Source organism: Salvelinus alpinus, chromosome 28 (assembly GCF_045679555.1).
Source record: "Salvelinus alpinus chromosome 28, SLU_Salpinus.1, whole genome shotgun sequence".
In the NCBI taxonomy this organism is placed as follows: domain Eukaryota; kingdom Metazoa; phylum Chordata; class Actinopteri; order Salmoniformes; family Salmonidae; genus Salvelinus; species Salvelinus alpinus.
The window spans coordinates 23,231,396-23,248,532 of record NC_092113.1 but is presented as its reverse complement, the minus strand read 5'-3'; the positions used below and the strand labels follow the sequence as shown (position 1 = coordinate 23,248,532).

The 17,137-nt window shown below is 43.3% G+C and overlaps 1 protein-coding gene across 3 annotated transcripts in view; it reads left to right on the top strand.

The window, feature by feature from the left end:
- The window catches only part of LOC139557439 (protein kinase C and casein kinase substrate in neurons protein 1-like), a 47,150-nt gene that overhangs the window by 6,439 nt on the left and 23,574 nt on the right, over positions 1–17,137 (top strand). For 2 of the 3 annotated variants that reach the window (XM_071372250.1, XM_071372247.1), the window contains exon 2: positions 3,654–3,724. The gene's annotated coding sequence lies outside the window, so the exon portion shown is untranslated. Of the gene's footprint in view, positions 1–3,010; positions 3,063–3,653; positions 3,725–17,137 lie in introns of all 3 variants that reach the window. The other variant, XM_071372248.1, reaches the window with a different exon arrangement.

Here is a 17,137-nt window from a genome sequence, read left to right as displayed (position 1 = left end):
TTGCCTAATTTCAGTTTATGTGAAAAAAACAAGCAAGTGTAGAGAATCATTGTACCTGTAACGAGTGCGCTGAGAGTCGGGAAGCAAGTTCAGGGAGTGAGTGTTTTTAATAAATAAAAGAAACAATGCACACGAGACACAAGCAACGCACCGACATGAAAACAGAGGCAATAACACCTGAGGAAAGAACCAAGGGGAGTGACAGATAGATACAGGGAAGAAAATCAAAGAGGTGATGGAGTCCAGGTGATTGTCATGATGCGTAGGTGCGCGAGACGATGGTGACAGGTGTGCGGGATAATCAGCAGCCTGATGACCTCGAGGCCGGAGAGGGAGTATATGTGACAGTAGCATCTAAACTGCTGTGTAATATCTTTTCAATAACCCAAAATACTGTATTTTCATCTATTTGAAGCTGGTGTACAAAACCGAAAGTAAAAGACACAAAAACTAAACCTAAGAACTGGAATCATAGAAATAGGGCACATAGAACAGATCTACCGCTTCTTAGACTTGCTTTCAATGAGAACTCACATTTCTATGTGAATTTGGTCCGGTCATCCAAAAAGTTACATATTGCAGCTTCAAAGCCGGGGCGACAGATAGCCTAGTGGTTAGAGTGTTGGGCCAGTAACTGAATGGTTTCTGGATTGAATCCCCAAGATGACAAGGTAAAAATCTGTCATTCTGCCCCTGAACAAGGCAGTTAACCCACTGTTCCCCGGTAGGCCGTCATTGTAAATAAGCATTTGTTCTTAACTGACTTGCCTAGTTAAATAAAGGTTACATTTTTATTGTATTTTATTTTAAAAGCCACGGTAGTGGTGACCTTTCACAGGACAGGCATGCTGTTATTGAGTGTCTATCTTGTTACAGCTCTCATTTTTGTCACATACAAACTGAGTATACCTAACATTAGGAACACCCCCACGCCCCCTTTTGCCCTCAGAATAGCCTCAATTCGTTAGAGAACGGACTCTCCAAGGTGTCGAAAGCGTTCCACAGGGATGATGGCCCAGGTTCACTCCAATGCATCCCACAGTTGTGTCAAGTTGGCTGGATGTCCTTTGGGTGGTGGTACACACAAGAAACTTTTGAGCATGGAAAAACCCAGCAGTATTGCCGTTCTTGAGACAAACTGGTGTACCTGGCACCTACTACAATACCCCATTCAAAGGCACTTAAATCTTTTGTCTTGCCCATTCACCCTCTGAATGGCACACATACACAATCCATGTCTCAATTGTCTCAAGGCTTAAAAATCATTCTTTAACCTGTCTCCTCCCCTTCATCTACACTGATTGAACTGGATTTACCAAGTGACATCAATAAGGGATCATAGCTTTCAGCTGGGTTCACCTGGGCTGTCTATGTCATGGAAAGAGCAGGTGTTCTTAATGTTTTGTACATAATATAATGTGTGTGGACATGACCTATGTGATAGTGTTACCAAGAGAGAAGCTCTTGGATGGTGCGGGTCCAAGGGGTCCCACCGTGAGAGCGAATCTGTTAGTGGGAGGTGATAGTCATTTGTTGTTGCTGTGACTGTATGGAGTTGTCATGTTCTCAGAGCAGGCGGTGTTGTCTGACAACCTGTGAAAGTGGAAGAGGGAAAGGAGGGAATGTGAGAACGGTGAGTCTGAAGGATAGCCCGGCTGTCTTATCTCTCCAGGCTGCGGGGAGAACAGGAAGGAAGTAATAATGTGATATCTCCCTTTATTGGCTGGATGAAGGCCTTCACTAATAGGTAGCTGAGGCACAGCTAATAATCATTATTATCTTGTCTGTGCTTAAGACAAAATGCTTTATCTTCCAACCTCTGACATTTTATCTTAACATGATCGTTGGCCATTGTGAAAAAGATGACAATGATTTAGCTTCAGCCCCAGCCTGTAGGGATGGACTGGATGACTCAGATTCAGCCCCAGCCTGCAGGGATGGACTGGACTGACTCAGCTTCAGCCCCAGCCTGCAAGGATGGACTGGATGACCCAGTTTCAGCCCCAGCCTGCAGGGATGGACTGGACTGACTCAGCTTCAGCCCCAGCCTGCAAGGATGAACTGGATGACTCAGTTTCAGCCCCAGCCTGCAGGGATGGACTGGACTGTCTCAACTTCAGCTCCAGCCTGCAGGGATGGACTGGACTGACTCAACTTCAGCTCCAGCCTGCAGGGATGAACTGGATGACTCAGTTTCAGCCCCAGCCTGCAGGGATGGACTGACTCAGCTTCAGCCCCAGCCTGAAGGGATGGACTGACTCAGCTTCAGCCCCAGCCTGAAGGGATGGACTGACTCAGCTTCAGCCCCAGCCTGAAGGGATGGAATGACTCAGCTTCAGCCCCAGCCTGAAGGGATGGACTGACTCAGTGTGTCATACAAGTGGCGTTGGGCTTCCCATAATGGCGACCTACATGGCCCGTTTGTCTCACCTACATGGCCTGTCTGTCACATTCAACGATCAGCGTTTTCTCCTAGCTTTGTTTTTTTCATTTTTTTTCATTTCATTTTGAATGGGTGGTAATTAAGGATGTATATAAACACATTTGTTTATGGTGGTAATACTGTAACCACCCAGGGTTGGTTACCCACTGAAGGGTTGGGTTTCAGGTGTGTCATTCTGAACACTAGGGGTTGTATTCCTCATTAACGTAGGCCTCACCATTTGAACTGGTCAGCATTTGAGGTGTATCTGTTTGCATATGTGTGCATTAGCTTCTCTTCAAATGTTCCAGATATGTTCCCATATTGTAATGTTGCCTTTGTGTGTACTCAGTTCAGAGTGAGAGGCACGAGCAGCCTATATGTGTGTGGATGTGGGGTTTTCATAGTGATGCCCACACTGACATTGTATATCAGATGGAGTGTCTCTTGATTGATTTGATCAACTGTGCTGTTGAGAATCCTGGCTACAGTCGGTTCCCTCTCAATAGGTCTGTGTGGGATGCATATGGAGTGGTATGATATCAGAGGCACTGCATATTTTTATAGCCTCATAATTCCTTGTCCCAGAAGGTTCCTGGCCTGCCACAGAGTCAAACACACAGACTGTGTCCTCCAAAATGTAAGTAAGCAGACTAGACATGCAGTCACACATTAGAGAGGAACATGGAGGGCACAAGGGAGATATAATGGGCTGTGTTACCCTTTTAAAGGATTTGTAACTCATGGCTCCACAGTCAAGGAGGAGCAATTGGAGGGTATGGGCTTACTGTTGTAGCTACCAAAATGACTGTTATCGGCTTCAAAGTGGCACTTTGAAAAGTTTGCCTCTCGGTTTCAGGAACAATTTGAATTTACTCCAGGGAGCTGAATGTGACTTAAACAAAAACAGCTAAATGCATTTCTACAGTTTTGCTAAAATGCATGGAAAGAGTGTGAGTGTAGGAGAGTGAAGAAAAGATCATCGTCAGTAACAATTCTTGTGTTGGTGAATTATAAGAGCTGGTCATTGGCTCAGATCCATAGACTGTCCATCCCATAATTTGTGCTGTGTCTGGTGGTCTTATGTTTGGCCAAGGAGACACACTGCCATCTTATCTTACACATGCTGAATCATGGTCAGATCAGCTTTATTCAAATAAGACTGCAGAAAATAGAGGGCGTCTGCGACACATATCCCTGAACCTGTCTCTCTGTCTGTCTCTCTGTGTAGGTGACCTCCTGTAAAGGACAGCAGCTCTCTCCAGGGTTTATGGAAACCTGATTTCTCATCCGGCGGTGAAGGTGAGTCTTCAACCTTGTCCTCTTTGTCTAATTCTCTGTAGGATTTAGTATGATTGTCTGTTTACATGGGATAGCACTGCAGTGGTCATCAGGCTTCTCAGAGGAACCACATGTTGTTGGCTGTAGTTTAGTCTCTGAGGCATTGTTCTAATGGCCGTTTGGATCATGAATCTTTAACTAAGTAAGCGCTCCCATTGGGCTAATAAAAAGCACATCAGCAACCCCACTAATATTTCATGAGGAGGTCATTCCGTTACAGCCCCAGGGTCACTGGGGCTTTCCTGTAAGAGGGCACTGCACTCAGATAAACAGGCCATTCTATTTCCTGTCCATTCTATTCCATCCAATGTAACCTGTGACATACAGTAAATACTTACCTATGTCCACATACCCTAGACCTTCTCTGACTTGGCCTTGGTGTCCTCTAGTATTTAACCCTTCATTCCAAATTTGGTCTCACCTGGTCTATGGATTGCAGTCCAAGCAGTTCAAGACTTCCCCTTGCAGTTTTGCTGGCAAAGTAAATTATAAATTCACAAGCGCTTTCATCATATCCCCTAAAATAGCACAAACACCGTCAAACAATAATTCTGGAATAATTACAGAGTTCCTTGTTTGCTCACTTCCTCTTTGTGGTCTGTAAGAGAGGACCTTCCTTCCCACTCCCGGGAGGTGATGAGAGGAGGCTGTGTTTGGTTAGCACAGACATGTTGTTTGCATATGCAGGGTCGTTAGAGTGGATTCTCTGCTCATCATCAACACATCGTGGCCCGGTTCTGTGGGTCTACTCTACTCCAGGAAGCACAGCTGTCTGGGCTGGGGAACAGAAGGGAGCTGCATGGGAGCAAACTGGAGCCGAGAACAAACACAGGGGACCTAACCTGCACACTCCAAACCACTCACGCATACTGATCTGTGTTGGTGGGAAAATAGGGACTCTAGGAATTGTGTGTGTGCATGTACATGCATGGAGTCCTGTAAATCAATAGTGTGCGATCCATCAAATGCACAAACTGCAAGAATTAAAATAGTTAGTCAGGTTACCCATTGTTCTTTTGTAGTCATAATGCATACACTGACTGTACACGATGGTTGATGAAGGTTAATCTGACTAAGACCTTAGACCTTAAAGTGACTGATCTCTCTGTGGACTTAAGAGTTGTGTATTAATAGAAGCATAAGATGCTTATGGTCTGCACATTTAGACAGAGCTCCTGTCTTTGTATCTCACCTGTCAGGCATGGTTGGTCATGTCTGTTTAGTGCTGCTCATATACTGCCTTGATTGACTTGAGGTTGTGATTGGAGTGAAACGACCAAACCCGTAGTAGACCCCGTACACTTTGCTCTGTATGTATGCATCTGCTAAACTCTCTCTGACACATAATCATTGTAGTAAGGCAGTTATGTAGGTGTTATGTATAGGTGTTACAAAGACTAAGCTGTAGATTAATGTCAGTAGTTTAGACATGGTGTTAGATAGCATGTAGATTAATGTCAGTAGTTAGCATGTAGATTAATGTCAGTAGTTAGCATGTAGATTCATGTCAGTAGTTATCATGTAGATTCATGTCAGTAGTTAGCATGTAGATTAATGTCAGTATTTAGCATGTAGATTAATGTCAGTATTTAGCATGTAGATTCATGTCAGTAGTTAGCATGTAGATTAATGTCAGTGGGTTTAGACATGGTTTTAGATAGCATGTAGATTGACAGTAGTTTAAACATGGTGTTAGATAGCACGTAGATTAATGTCAGTAGTTAGCATGTAGATTAATGTCAGTAGGTAGACATGGTGTTATATAGCATGTAGATTAATGTCAGTCATCATTAGTCCTTCTGAAAAAAACAAATTAACAAAGTAGAAAAGTAAAATAAAGGGAAAAAAAAAAAAAAAAAAAAGAATTGAATTAGGGCTTCTGCTGTTTTATTTTTACCCTCCATTTACATTGAGTTATTTTTACATTTTAGTTGTTTAGCAGACACACTTATCCAGAGCAAGTTACAGTTAGTGCATTCATCTAATAGCTAGGTGAGACAACCACATATCACAGTTGTAGTAAGCACATTTTTCCTCAATAAAGAAGTAGAAGTCCGTGCCAGTAGGAAAAGAAGAAGGGGGGGCTAAGACTGAGATGTCTTATTTAAGATACTCTTTGAATAGGTAGGGTCTCAGATGTTTTTGGAAGATGGGCAGGGACTCCGTTGACATACCATGTCTGTGATAATTCTAGATTAACATGGGATTATTGTGAGAGCGTGTCAAGGTATGTAATGTCTCTACTTGGTTATCACAATGTCAATTTGCACCTCAGCGCTGTTAACCATCCATCATGTATGCTATTCCACAAACATTTTAATATTCTCTATATCCTATTATTACAGACATGTATTCAGGTTATTAAGACCTATTAAAGGTGGGAACTCTGAGAACAAAATGGAGAAATTCTCTATTGAAGCTGTCTCACTTAGAATGAATGAAAATCCTAATTCAGCCATGGTAAACGAATCACACACACATATATATACACACACACACTCTGGCAGTATTTACCGTGCCTTTGAAGAGCCCCCATCAGTATTCTGGGGAGCGACAGGCAGTTAAACGTAGAGAAGGAAGAAGAAGGCTGGTGTTTGAAGAGCTCCGCTCACAGATTTACTATCGCCTCCTTCCTTTCACTCCTTTCCTTGCTCCCTCTGTCTTTGTATCTCAGCCCCGGCTCTGGGAAAACCTGGACCGGTGTGAAGGGCCATGAGAGCCCTGTCCACATTCACTATCTCTCTCCCAGTTAGAAGGAAGTGGTGGAGCGGACTGCCGTTGCTGCTTCCTGTACAGTGCAGCCAAAGAGGAAGAGGCGAGATCATCTTTGGTGCAGCTAATTTTCTTCCCTTCCTTTAAAACCCTTTAAAATATCTCAGTCTTCCTCCTCCTCCTCTCTCTTTCTCCTCGGCTCTCCACCCTACTCTCTTCACTCCCTCCATGGGTTTCTCTCTTTACCACACTCAATGTCACCAGGAGGCTTGTGGGTTACATAAGCATTGCAGCAGCACTATCTAGACAGGGGTGTGTTAAATCAGGACTAGGAGTCACATGTGCTAAGGGTGTGTGTGTGTGGTGGTTTGATGTATGGGGGCAATACATGTCTGTGTTGTAGGTTAGCGTGTGTGTGGATGGATGGATGTGTGTGTCCAACGTATGTGCACTCTGCAATTTGTGCCTTGAACAAAGCTAACACCCTTGCCTACCGTGCAATATCAGCAGTGCCAAGCCTGGGGATCCACACACTATCCATTCGGCACCTCTCTCTTTTTCTTTCTCTCTGTCTTTCTTTCTCTCTGTTACCTGGACAGGGCTGTAGAATATGAGTATGATGCTACACAGTGGCTGCTTAAGAAGGCTTCTGTAACATTGGGGACATGCAGTCCTTAAATTGCACACACAGCCAGCAACAGAGCCGCCATCAAAATAATGAAAACCACGCTGCCCCACTGTACTCTGCTCTAAATTTGCATCAACATTTTGCTCTCCTTGAAGCTTTGTAATGAAAATGATTGCTAATCATAATGCAGTGTGTGGAGTGAGGACTTTCAAGACAGAGAGAAATGTGTAATGCAGTATGTGCACAGGGAATTCATACCTGTAAATTCTGAGGCTCTTGATAGAAAACTGCTATTCAAACCTTGCATTAAGCTCTATTAATCTCTCAATTACAATGAATGGAACTATGTTCAGTATACCTTGACTTTGATTTCTTCATGTTGTAATTGTGACATTCCTCCATCTTACAGCTCCAAGATAGACTGACTGTGAGTTATTTTATGTACATTCTCTTTTTTTTTTCTCTTTTTTTTTTAAAAGAGCTTTTTCACACCGGACCAGTCAGTCAATGCCCCCTCAGGGATTGTGGAGTATGCAACAGTACTTAAAAATAACATTCTAATAGAAAATGGTAGCTTGTAGCTCATGAATTAACAAAATAATTTTCCACATATAACATCACACTAAGGTGTACGGCGTTCAATGTATAACAGGGAATGATAGTATGTCTATTTTGCTCCAGAGAAGTAGCTCATTGTTCCCGCGTTGGCCCAGATATTAGGGCGGCAGGTAGCCTAGCGGTTAAGAGTGTTGGGCCAGTAACCGAAAGGTCGCTGGTTTGAATCCCCGAGCCGACTAGGTAAAAAAATCTGCCATTGAGCAAGGCACTTAACTCCAATTGCTCCTGGATAAGAGCTTCTGCTAAGTTACTTAAATGTATGTAAATTGTGAAGGCTTTTGTTTGTAATGTCTTTTTTGTTATGCGTCGGATCCAAGTAAGACTAGCTGTTGACATTGGCGTCGGCTAATGGGGATCCTAATAAAATCACATAAAAAAACTCAAAGCTGCTTATTCCGATATTGCTATTCTAACATTATGGCAAGGTTTTGGCTTTGCTGCATGGCTAGTCTACTTGGCTCTGGCCTGTCTTGTAGCATATAGACATTTACTGTGGCTATTATACTCATTCTGTAGCTGTGTTTGTTTTCAGCACCATGCTCAGGGCTGGATCCGCTCTTTGTTGACACTGTGTATTGACTCTTGTTGATTTGACAGAAGTGATTTAGTATGTGGTGTGAAGGTGGGAAATGAATCAAGTCCCCCTGAGAACATAGGTTGAATCTGCTTTACCCATCTTCATTTTCTCAGGAGAAAGAAAAGAAAGACATAATGAGAAAGAGAAATATTGAAAAAGAAAGGCAGAGTCTTTTGACAGGGACAGAGGGCCAAATCTGTCTGTCCCTGGAATCTTAACAAGACCACAGAGTCCAATATGACCAGGCTTAGCTTGTCCCATGTGACCGGGTCAAGTGGCTCTTGCCTGCTGGAGCAATGACATCAGCAGCTGTTCCTGCTGTACTCTAACGGAATGCTGGGCCTGGGCAGGGCAGGCTAGGATGAAATATCTAGCATGAGAGCTCATCGTAATGGGGAGGGAAGCAGGGAAAGATGTGAGGGAGCTGGGTGTGGTGGTTTTGTTCCTCCACCATCCAGACAGAGATGGAGAGGCAGAAGGCCTGGCCCTGCAGCAAGCCCTAGAACTCTGTTATCTACTGTAGGCCACCTCTGAATCAGAGGACTGAGTCACGCGTTTGTCTCCCCAAATAGTGATCCCATCCAGCCAGACCGCTCTGTGCAGACAGACAACTTAGGGAGCTTTAAACCATGTTTTAATATTTTGCAGTAACGAAAGAGAAAAATCTAATATTTACAAATATGTACATCTGTGTGTCTGTTTGTTAAGGCCAGATCTGAGTAGACATTTAGGGGCAATGTGAATGCAGTGGTTACTGGTGTATTTGTACTGAATCACTCTGGCTGAGCTCATTATGATCATTGTGATGGTGTACAGCGCAGTCCCGCCCACATGCATTTCTGCACCATACTGGTTTCCCTCCCACTCACACGAGGAGGAATGCATCCCACGCACACAAACTGCAGTGCATTCACATTATGCTCAATACTGCTCAGATTCTGCCTTGGATTAGGTTTGCTTCCAGTCAATGATCCGGTCCTTTCTTAAAAAAGCTTCCAAAGAGCAGCCTGTAGGACTTATATCTCACTCAGTGCTGCAGCCCCTTCATTCCCTCTCTCCATTCCCTCTCTCCATTCCCTCTCTCCATTCCCTCTCTCTGAGAGGACATTTCATATACAGTATGTTGCAACAGTACTTCAGTCTCATACATCAGTGGGGGTGGGGCAGGATGCATATCGTCGTCCTCATATGACGTTTCACCCTCCTCACATTGCTGCAAGGGGAGCCTCATCGCGAAACAGGGGAACTTCCATGGCAGAAATCAGCTAAAAAGACGGGTCGAAAGCTGATGTAAATCAGTGACACCTCGCAACACGTCAAACCAATGAAATGCCTTGCTTGGGCGGCGCTCCGAAGGTGTGCACCAGATTAGGGAAAGTTAGAAATTGAAGGTGTCATAGGGACTGGTCCACTTGAAGGTGTCATAGGGACTGGTCCAATTTGAAGGTGTCATAGGGACTGGTCTAATTGAAGGTGTCATAGGGACTGGTCTAATTGAAGGTGTCATAGGGACTGGTCCAATTGAAGGTGTCATAGGGACTGGTCCAATTGAAGGTGTCATAGGGACTGGTCTAATTGAAGGTGTCATAGGGACTGGTCTAATTGAAGGTGTCATAGGGACTGGTCCAATTTGAAGGTGTCATAGGGACTGGTCCAATTGAAGGTGTCATAGGGACTGGTCCAATTTGAAGGTGTCATAGGGACTGGTCCAATTTGAAGGTGTCATAGGGACTGGTCCAATTGAAGGTGTCATAGGGACTGGTCTAATTGAAGGTGTCATAGGGACTGGTCTAATTGAAGGTGTCATAGGGACTGGTCTAATTGAAGGTGTCATAGGGACTGGTCCAATTGAAGGTGTCATAGGGACTGGTCTAATTGAAGGTGTCATAGGGACTGGTCCAATTTGAAGGTGTCATAGGGACTGGTCCAATTTGAAGGTGTCATAGGGACTGGTCCAATTTGAAGGTGTCATAGGGACTGGTCTAATTGAAGGTGTCATAGGGACTGGTCTAATTGAAGGTGTCATAGGGACTGGTCCAATTGAAGGTGTCATAGGGACTGGTCCAATTGAAGGTGTCATAGGGACTGGTCTAATTGAAGGTGTCATAGGGACTGGTCTAATTGAAGGTGTCATAGGGACTGGTCCAATTTGAAGGTGTCATAGGGACTGGTCCAATTTGAAGGTGTCATAGGGACTGGTCCAATTTGAAGGTGTCATAGGGACTGGTCCAATTGAAGGTGTCATAGGGACTGGTCCAATTGAAGGTGTCATAGGGACTGGTCCAATTTGAAGGTGTCATAGGGACTGGTCTAATTGAAGGTGTCATAGGGACTGGTCTAATTGAAGGTGTCATAGGGACTGGTCTAATTGAAGGTGTCATAGGGACTGGTCTAATTGAAGGTGTCATAGGGACTGGTCCAATTGAAGGTGTCATAGGGACTGGTCCAATTTGAAGGTGTCATAGGGACTGGTCCAATTGAAGGTGTCATAGGGACTGGTCCAATTGAAGGTGTCATAGGGACTGGTCCAATTTGAAGGTGTCATAGGGACTGGTCTAATTGAAGGTGTCATAGGGACTGGTCCAATTGAAGGTGTCATAGGGACTGGTCCAATGGAAGGTGTCATAGGAACTGGTCCAATTTAAGGTGTCATAAAAAAGTGCATCCCCCTCCACAACGTAAAAAATATTTTCACATGACTCTCTCCTTGTACTGTAAAAAATGAGCACACCCTTCCCCTTCATAGAATTAACTCAAAATAATGTTTACGACCACAAATAACAATAACTGTAGCAATCTTGTGTTTATAAACGTGGATATCGACTTTGCCAATTCAACATGCTTTTGTGGGAAAGTCAATGCCCCTGAGGGCTACGGGCCAGAAGGTTGAGTGTTCACTGACCACAACGAACGAGCTTAATCTTCCTGCCTGTTTCATTGAGGCCTACACTACAATCAGACAATCATTGGTTAGGGCGAAATCAGATTTTCAACATTTTGATACTGTCAGGACCCGGTGAGAGAAACAGTCACTAATAGTCGGCAGAACCCAGAAGATGAGGCAGACTCAGCAGTACTAGAGATGGTGGTTTAATAAAAGGACAAGATCTTCAGGCAAAGAATATAAATCCACCACGTCCAAAAATAAAGCCAAGAGGCACAAAATGGATATCCTCCAAAATACAAAGAAACTCCACAAAGTGGTAAAAACAGCAGGGAAAAACAAACCTCAAAAGACTACTCAAAAATACACAAGCACTAAACCAGAGAACCTCTGGAAAATCCAATAAGAGAAATATATGTTCACAACAAGGCTGGGGCTGGGTGCTAACATACAAACACTGAGCAAAGAACTGAGGAACACACAGGGTTTAAATACTAACAAGGGAACGACACACAGGTGCAAACAATAATTAGAGCAAGGACAAAACAAAAGGTACAAAAAAGGTGCAATGGGGACATCTAGTGACCAAAACCAGAACAGTCCTGGCCAAAACCTGACAGATACCATATAAGTATATAAAATATATGCCCCAAAAAATCCACCAATAGGTTTGTGTGTCAATGCACCACACAACCAATAGCACAATAAATAGACTATGTCAATCTCAACAAATAGAATATACAGTGCATTTGGAAAGTATTCCCCTTACTTTTTCCAAATGTTGTTACATTACAGCCTTATTCTAAAACTGGTTAAAAAATGTACTCATCAATCTACACACAATACCCAATAAGGACAAAGCAAAAATAGGTTTAGACATTTTTGTTAATTTATTAACAATTGAAAACTGAAATATGACATTTATATAAGTATTCAGACCCTTTACTCAGTACTTTGTTGAAGCACCTTTTGGATTATGTCGATGTACAGATCTGGGGAAGGGTACCAACACATTTCTGCAGCATTGCAGAACACAGTGGCTTCCATCATTCTTAAATTAAAGAATTTTGGAACCACCAAGACTCTTCCTAGAGCTGGCTGCCTGGAAAAACTGAGCAATTGGGGGAGAAAGGCCTTGGTCAGGGAGGTGACCAAGAACCCGATGGTCACTTTGATAGAGCTCCAGAGTTCCTCTGTGGAGATGGGAGAACCTTCCAGAAGGACAACCATCTCTGCAGGACTCCACCAATCAACAGGACAATGACCCTAAGCACACAGCCGAGACAACGCAGGAGTGGCTTCTGGACACGTCTCTGAATGTCCTTGAGTGGCCCGGCCAGAGCCCGGACTTGAACCAGATCGAACATCTCTGGAGAGACCTGAAAAAAGTACAGCAACACTCCCCATCCAACCTGACAGAGCTTGAGAGGATCTGCAGAGAATAATGGGAGAAACTCCCCAAATATAGGTGTGCCAAGCTTGTAGTGGCATACCCAAGAAGACTCAGTGCTGTAATCGCTGCTAAAGGTGCTTCAAAAACGTATTGAGTATAGGGTCTGAATAGTTTTTTTTAATACATTTGCAAACATTTCTAAAAAAAACTGTTTTTGCATTGTCATTATGTGGTATTGTGTGTAGATTGATGAGGAAAATGTAATCAATTTTAGAATAAGGCTGTAATGTAACAAATTGTGCAAAAAGTCAGGGGGTCTGAATACTTTCCGAATACACTTTTTTGGACCAACACAGGTTAATTTTGAGAAAAGTCAGCTGACCTTGTAAGCTACCTAGGTATAACATAATAGCTAGTTAATTTTCTCTCTCGATTATAAAGCCAACAAAATGTTAATAAAAACAGCATATTATTGACCTAGAAGGTTAGCTGTGTCTCTAGCTTATCCAGAGTCAGTGATACATAGAGCAACCATGTACTGTCTACAGTATCTATGGGAACAACTGCAATCATTTTGCAAGCGACATTACTGTAATGAATTCAATAAAATGAACCTCATAAAATGTTAATGCCTGTAAGGCTCATCTCCTGTAGCCTAATTGTCATCTCCTTCTTTTCATACTCTACCTAAATTACAAGGGTTGGATTTGCACTAAACCAATTTATTTCTCAGCACTTAAAAGCCATGTAAAAAATCTGGTATATGGTTTGCCTCATATACAGTGGGGAGAACAAGTATTTGATACACTGACGATTTTGCAGGTTTTACTACTTACAAAGCATGTAGAGGTCTGTAATTTTTATCATAGGTATACTTCAACTGTGAGAGACGGAATCTAAAACAAAAATCCAGAAAATCACATTGTATGATTTTTAAGTAATTCATTTGCATTTTATTGCATGACATAAGTATTTGATACATCAGAAAAGCAGAACTTCATATTTGGTACAGAAACCTTTGTTTGCAATTACAGAGATCATACGTTTCCTGTAGTTCTTGACCAGGTTTGCACACACTGCAGCAGGGTTTTTTGGCCCACTCCTCCATACAGACCTTCTCCAGATCCTTTAGGTTTCGGGGCTGTAGCTGGGCAATACGGACTTTCAGCTCCCTCCAAAGATTTTCTATTGGGTTCAGGTCTGGAGACAGGCTAGGCCACTCCAGGACCTTGAGATGCTTCTTACGGAGCCACTCCTTAGTTGCCCTGGCTGTGTGTTTCGGGTCGTTGTCATGCTGGAAGACCCAGCCACGACCCATCTTCAATGCTCTTACTGAGGGAAGGAGGTTGTTGGCCAAGATCTCGCGATACATGGCCCCATCCATCCTCCCCTCAATACGGTGCAGTCGTCCTGTCCCCTTTACAGAAAAGCATCCCCAGAGAATGATGTTTCTACCTCCATGCTTCACGGTTGGGATGGTGTTCTTGGGGTTGTACTCATCCTTCTTCTTCCTCCAAACAGGGCGAGTAGAGTTTAGACCAAAAAGCTCTATTTTTGTCTCATCAGACCACATGACCTTCTCCCATTCCTCCTCTGGATCATCCAGATGGTCATTGGCAAACTTCAGACGGGCCTGGACATGCGCTGGCTTGAGCAGGGGGACCTTGCGTGCGCTGCAGGATTTTAATCCATGACGGCGTAGTGTGTTACTAATGGTTTTCTTTGAGACTGTGGTCCCAGCTCTCTTCAGGTCATTGACCAGGTCCTGCCGTGTAGTTCTGGGCTGATCCCTCACCTTCCTCATGATCATTGATGCCCCACGAGGTGAGATCTTGCGTGGAGCCCCAGACCGAGGGTGATTGACCGTCATCTTGAACTTCTTCCATCTTCTAATAATTGCGCCAACAGTTGTTGCCTTCTCACCAAGCTGCTTGCCTATTGTCCTGTAGCCCATCCCAGCCTTGTGCAGGTCTACAATTTTATCCCTGATGTCCTTACACAGCTCTCTGGTCTTGGCCATTGTGGAGAGGTTGGAGTCTGTTTGATTGGGTGTGTGGACAGGTGTCTTTTATACAGGAAACGAGTTCAAACAGGTGCAGTTAATACAGGTAATGAGTGGAGAACAGGAGGGCTTCTTAAAGAAAAACTAACAGGTCTGTGAGAGCCTGAATTCTTACTGGTTGGTAGGTGATCAAATACTTATGTCATGCAATAAAATGCAAATTAATTACTTAAAAATCATACAATGTGATTTTCTGGATTTTTGTTTTAGATTCCGTCTCTCACAGTTGAAGTGTACCTATGATAAAAATTACACACCTCTACATGCTTTGTAAGTAGGAAAACCTGCAAAATCATCAGTGTATCAAATACTTGTTCTCCCCACTGTACATTGTCTACTGGTATCATTTTGAATTGAGAACATATAGCTCAACATGTGTGAGTTGAGCTATTCTCTGCTTCAGATGACAGATGCCCATAAGGCCAGTAATGCCGTCATACTGTAGGCCTATGGCTGCGTTGGCGATGCATGACATATAAGCTGCAAAATGGATTCACATCGTTGATATACTGAGAGAGGGACAATCAAATAAAACAGATCGGAGATGTTACAACTAGACAGAAAGGAAATGTTGATTTGAGAACACAACACAGAAACACGGACTCATTACAGACACAACCCCTTCCCCTCTTTATTGCATGATTGTGATAGGTGATTAATCAACATTGACACTAGTTCATTTTGAATAATAGTATAAACACTTCACTTCAAAGAATCAACACTTCATCACTTCAAAATGTACAAATAAGCTAACTCGTATGTAAAGATTAGACATCTTAGTCTAAACAACAATAGATCATCGAGCAGTAACAAGTAGGCTATTATTACTGAAGCATTATTTCAGGTTTTAAAAAAACTCCATACCAGCAGTGGCCAACCTTGCTCCACTGATCCCTAATCTACTGGGTGAGGAGACTTCTATACCAGCCCAGCAATAGCACACTTGATTATCAACTCATTAGATTTGATTTGAGTTGAATCAGGTGTGTTATTGCTGGGCTGTAATAGAACCCTGCACACCCAGCAGACCTCCAGCAAGGTTGGCCTGCTCCAATTGTAATAGGTTTATACATTGTGAGTGATTAACTGTATTTTTGTATACAACATTTGCTAACATAGGTAGGCAATATAACCCATGGCATTTAGGATATAACATTAGTCTCTTAGGACATTCATTGGGACCTCTCTCTTCATTTGGAAACAGGCTTTCGCAGCTTTCCATATCTGAGGACAGAAAACATCACAAAGAAACTGGTTTCATTATACTCAAATTAGACAGCACTTAACATTATGTTGCTATTATCTCTATGTCCTCAAAGTTTTCCCCTCTAGGTACTGGAACTGGAGAATCTTTTAAAAATGTCCTTCCAAAACATGACCTACCTTATCCAGTAGCCTACACTCTCCCTTTACTGACAGCTGGAGCTGCAGTTTCATCCTCTTCCATGGCTATTGTCTACAAATGCATTCGGAGACTGCATTTTTTATTTTTGTTGATTACATCAAGATACCTAGCTAATGATTGAGAGACAGATTTTTTTGACCCAAAATACATTTGTTGTCCAGTTTTCCCCTGAATCGTTTCAAGGAACATTTTCTGTTGTCTGTGTATAGCAGTACAGGTACTGTATAGAGGAGAGGGAGGCTATGAACATCTTCTGTTGTCTGGGTATAGCAGTACAGGTACTGTATAGAGGAGAGGGAGGCTATGAACATCTTCTGTTGTCTGGATATAGCAGTACAGGTACTGTATAGAGGAGAGGGAGGCTATGAACATCTTCTGTTGTCTGGGTATAGCAGTACAGGTACTGTATAGAGGAGAGGGAGGCTATGAACATCTTCTGTTGTCTAGGTATAGCAGTACAGGTATCGAGGAGAGGGAGGCTATGAACATCTTCTGTTGTCTGTGTATAGCAGTACAGGTACTGTATAGAGGAGAGGGAGGCTATGAACATCTTCTGTTGTCTGGGTATAGCAGTACAGGTATCGAGGAGAGGGAGGCTATGAACATCTTCTGTTGTCTGTGTATAGCAGTACAGGTACTGTATAGAGGAGAGGGAGGCTATGAACATCTTCTGTTGTCTGTGTATAGCAGTACAGGTATCGAGGAGAGGGAGGCTATGAACATCTTCTGTTGTCTGGGTATAGCAGTACAGGTATAGAGGAGAGGGAGGCTATGAACATGTTTTGTTGTCTGTGTGACAGGGGAGAAGGTACATGGGGAGAGGGAGGTTATTTATCAGATGCTGCTGCAGTCTCCCCATCTGGATGGCCATGTCAGCTCTGATTTAACTCTCACAATCCATGGCCCAGCGAGCAGAGCAGAGCACAGGCCCCACTGCAGAACACATTCCACTGATAAATACAACAATACCCCCCGTCACATTCACCCTCTGCCCCTTCCTTTCTAACTATCTTTTCCAAACACCCATCCTCCCTCTACACACACCGCTGAATGCCTGATGTGTTTACCGAGATAGCCTGCTCATTTTCACTGGAG